Source organism: Salvelinus namaycush, chromosome 2 (assembly GCF_016432855.1).
Source record: "Salvelinus namaycush isolate Seneca chromosome 2, SaNama_1.0, whole genome shotgun sequence".
Lineage (NCBI taxonomy): Eukaryota > Metazoa > Chordata > Actinopteri > Salmoniformes > Salmonidae > Salvelinus > Salvelinus namaycush.
The window spans coordinates 27,352,819-27,357,833 of NC_052308.1; the positions used below are offsets into that span (position 1 = coordinate 27,352,819).

The window sequence follows — 5,015 nt, forward strand, 5'->3', positions numbered from 1 at the left end:
GGATTATACACACACACACTGTAGAACCACACACATAGTGTGTACACACACACACACATATGGTACGTAATGTACACAGTAGAAATAGACCCAGAGCACTGATATACTGTGACATGTGTATGCTCTGTTCAACAACCCTGCCAGCATACATTTGCACTCTAAACTCCCTCACACACACTCCAAGCACGCTGTACAAACACTGATACACACTTACACACACAAACTTGACATTCTCATAGATGCACACCCTTTCTTAGCACTCGTATAGATACACATTCAACAGCAATATGAGAAATGAAACCACGTTTCAGATTGAAATAATTGTGTCCTACCACTGTAAATATCAGAGCACCTCTGAATGATAAACAATCTATTACACGCATGCACACACACACACACACACACGCGCACAGCATAGACAAATTCTAGTTCACTCTAACACAGAAGAGCCCCTGTTATTTGAAGGGAAATATGTGAGGCACTGACAAAGGTTTGAGACACACAGACCTCGACCCCTTACTTTGTAAAACACACTGGCATGACCTCGAGTCTGCAAGCTACTGCCTTCTCCTGTGTCACCTATGACCTTTAGCCTTGTGGGTACTGCCAAGTCCACTCCATGACCTCTGACCCCTGTGTGAACTCTGAAAGTTGAGGAGAGAGGTGTTGTAGCGATGCAAGGGGTTATATAGCTCCACAGGTTTCTAAGTAGTGCCACTGTGTAGCATCATAGGGTGCTATGTAGCGACTCAGGATCTTCTGTATCCCTGACCCAAACCTGCCAATGGGCCTTGTGTTAGCCACCTGAAGCCCCACTCTCTCTGGCTGAGATGGAGGGTGGGGAGAGGAGAGGGTGGGAGAGGGTTGTCTTTTAGTAAGTTGTACTGTATAGTTAGGAGAGAGAGGAGCAGTCATAGAGATTGGCTTAGATAACCCAGTAATGTCATTGTCTCCACTGTAACACACACACACACACACACACACACACACACACACACACACACACACACACACACACACACACACACACACACACACACACACACACACACACACACACACACACACACACACACACACACACACACAGCAGTGTGCCTTGAGGCTGTGTTCAAATCAAGACTTTGAGCGAGACTTCAGTACCTCACCCAGTCTGTGCTTGTAGAACTGTCAGCTTTGGGTCAACCAGGTTAAACTAGACACTCACCAGGTACTAACCAAACCAACTCTGTAGAAACCAAACTACGGCCGTACAATACATAAATATAATAACAGGTAAACAAATGACTTTCAGATTTGGGTGAGGGACTGAGGGCAACGCTTTGATTTGATATGGCTTATGATCAGTACAGAAAAAAGGATGAAAAATTATGATTTTAAAGGTATTTGTTTGTATTCTATTATAGTTTGTTGCTGTATTTGATTTGATCTCCCAATGCACTGGAACCTATATTATTTAATTGACTTTGTACATGAAATAATTTTCAGTTTTATGCCACTTAAAATGTATTTTATTTGTATTTGTGCTTTTTATTTTATTTTATTCCTAAAGTACCTTTTTCTCTAATAGCCATTTAAAAGTGAAAGTATTTAAGCCACTTGCGTGACAGTGTACGACCAGTGGGGAGCCATATTCTATACTTGTCTTTGTGTAAGAGTTGTTCACATTTCACCAGGCTTTGAAGAGTTTAGAAGATCGTGTTAATTTACAGAATGATGTCATTTTTATATTGATTGGGATTTTCTCTCTTTTTTAACCTATAGAAATTGGAGCCAGAGACTAAGTTGAGAGGTGATTTTATTTGATTTTATTAAGTTTTAATTGTGATTTTTGTGAATGTGAAGATGGCCTGTACTGGTACCAAGCCAAACCCAAGCAACACAAGAACAGGGTATTTTCCTTCATGGTGCCACTTTTGACCCGACTTTGGTTTCCATTTAGACTACTTCCTTCTGATGGAACTCAGAACTACCATCGAGGAGTTCTGTTGCCATAGCGTTGGCATAGCCTTGAACAAACCTGACTTTCTCTCTGTCTGCCAGAGTGACTGTCAACTGACTGGTGACCACTCTAATGTACTGCACTGACTGTGTGATCCACTCTAATGTACTGCACTGACTGGTGACCACTCTAATGAACTGCACTGACTGGTGACCACTCTAATGAACTGCACTGACTGGTGACCACTCTAATGTACTGCACTGACTGGTGACCACTCTAATGAACTGCACTGACTGGTGACCACTCTAATATACTGCACTGACTGGTGACCACTCTAATGTACTGCACTGACTGGTGACCAATCTACATGTACTGCACTGACTGGTGACCACTCTAATGAACTGCACTGACTGGTGACCCCTCTAATGTACTGCACTGACTGGTGACCACTCTAATGAACTGCACTGACTGGTGACCACTCTAATGAACTGCACTGACTGTGACCACTCTAATGAACTGCACTGACTGGTGACCACTCTAATGTACTGCACTGACTGGTGACCACTCTAATGAACTGCACTGACTGGTGACCACTCTAATATACTGCACTGACTGGTGACCACTCTAATGTACTGCACTGACTGGTGACCAATCTAATGTACTGCACTGACTGGTGACCACTCTAATGAACACACACACACTAGGAAAGCTACCACACTCTCAATGACAACGCTGAAGACAACTCTACACACAGAGACATGTACACACCCACAACCTCCTCAAGGTTTTACAATATTCTTGTGACCCGCCCACCTTTATACCAGACAACATTCTTTATGACCCATTTTCTTCCCTGTGACCCATGACATTGTAGGTTTCAACCCACTCAATGGAAATGTTTGATTACCACACTATCAACTGTGTGTGTGTGTGTGTGTGTGTGTGTGTGTGTGTGTGTGTGTGTGTGTGTGTGTGTGTGTGTGTGTGTGTGTGTGTGTGTGTGTATCAGTGGAGGCTGCTGAGGGAAGGATGGCTCATAATAATGTCTGGAATGGAGTCAATGGAATAGTATCAACCACAAGGAAACCACATCTTTGATACCCTTCCATTGACCCCATTCCAGACGTTATTATGAGCCGTCCTCCCCTCACCAGCCTCCACTGGTGTGTGTACTAAAATATAAAGTATTCAGGTATATACACTCGCCCAGATTTGGGAGGCATGATGTATCAGAGTTTTGAGAGGACAGATGGACCAAACCATGTGCTGAGGAGAGAGGGGTGTTGAGGGGTTGGTGGGGGAAACCACATGGCTCACAACTAAAGAGAACACTAGGCCCAATAATAACTACAGACAAAACATTGGCCCAAACTCTAACTCAGAACTCTAAACTCCCAAGTTTTACAAATACAAACCCATTGACATTGATGGATTTGCAGAAATACACACGTCTCAACTGTAATATTGGCTTTCATAATACATTGTGGTTGTTGGCTATTTTATACTAGACAATCCAAAGATTACAGGACCTATTCAATCTTAATTTCTCTCTGTTACAGTTTGTCTTTGTTGTTTTCAGATAAAGAATGATTGTAAAGCTGTACCTGTGTTGCTGTGTGGGTATGCTTTGAGAGACGTGGAAAGAGAGCCATTGTGAAATTACAGCATACTTATTGTACTCCCTCTTCCCGCCGTCCCTCCCTTCCTCCTTGTCCTATTTTAAGCCCCTCTCTGCCCTAATAAAATGGTATTTAAAAATAGGTTAATTGCATTGCAGCTCTATTCCTGTGATTGTTATGGAGTTTAATGAGCTAAGAGATATAGAGGAATATTTGTACATAATGACATTTGTAATGTCTTTATTGTTTTGGAACTTTTGTGAGTGTAATGTTTACTGTTAATTTGTATTGTTTATTTCACTTTTGTTTATTATAACTAGTTCACTTGCTTTGGCAATGTTAACATATGTTTCCCATGCCAATAAAGGATCGGACCCTTCTTTTAAATATTTCACCTAAAATGACATACCCAAATCTAACTGCCTGTAACTCAGGACCTGAAGCAAGGATATGCATATTCTATGTACCATTTGAAAGGAAACACTGAAGTTTGTGGAAATGTGAAATGAATGTAGGAGAATATAACACATTAGATCTGGTAAAAGATAATACAAAGAAAACAACATGTTTTTTGTACCATCATCATTGAAATGCAAGAGAAAGGTCATAATGTGTTATTCCAGCCCAGGCACAATTTAGATTTTGGCCACTAGATGTCAGCAGTGGATGTGCAACGTTTTAAACTGATCCAATGAACCATTGCATATCTGTTGAAAATATTATATCAAGTCTGCCCAAATGTGCCTAATTAGTTTATTAATACATTTTCAAGTTCATAATTGTGCACTCTCCTCAAACAATAGCTTGGTATTATGTCACTGTAAATTGGACAGTGCAGTTAGATTAACTAGAATTGAATTGAAAGTGAGAGAAAAAGAGCGAGAGAGAGGGACCCTGGCTGGGCTTGTCAGATGGGTCTCTGACTCCCCCTGGTGGAATAAAATAGGAACAGCAATGTTGGTGTCAGGTCTAACAGTATGATGAAGCTGTTCCAAGACACTGATCAAACTCTGTGGCACACACACACACACACACACCCACACACACACACACACACACACACACACACACACACACACACACACACACACACACACACACACACACACACACACACACACACACACACACACACACACACACACACACACACACACACACCCCTCTTCATCGGTATGCATCTCACAGAAACATCACACAAACACTAAAGAAACACTCTGGGAGCGCTGGGTGGATTTTGGTAAAACATTTTATATCCAAAGCAAAACCAGAATGCCAGTTTCCCCTGACCAGTCGGCCAGAGTCAGTCAAATACAGTCACATGGGGAGGGGGACAGTCACAGAGAGGACAACACGCCACATTATCTGCAGACAAGCTCTTTAAAATGTTGGCTGGACAATATACACAGAAGTAAAACAATCGATTACAAACATTGGAGCAGGGTAAAGGCGAA

General features: G+C 41.9%; 1 protein-coding gene across 4 annotated transcripts in view; it reads left to right on the forward strand.

Moving 5' to 3' along the window:
- Window positions 1–2,040, forward strand: part of LOC120060754 (transcription factor EB-like) — a 79,999-nt gene extending 77,959 nt beyond the window's left edge. For all 4 annotated transcript variants that reach the window (XM_039010168.1, XM_039010201.1, XM_039010185.1 and 1 more), the window contains one exon: window positions 1–2,040. This exon is cut by the window's left edge and continues 527 nt beyond it. The gene's annotated coding sequence lies outside the window, so the exon portion shown is untranslated.
- Window positions 2,041–5,015: the final 2,975 nt, after the last annotated feature.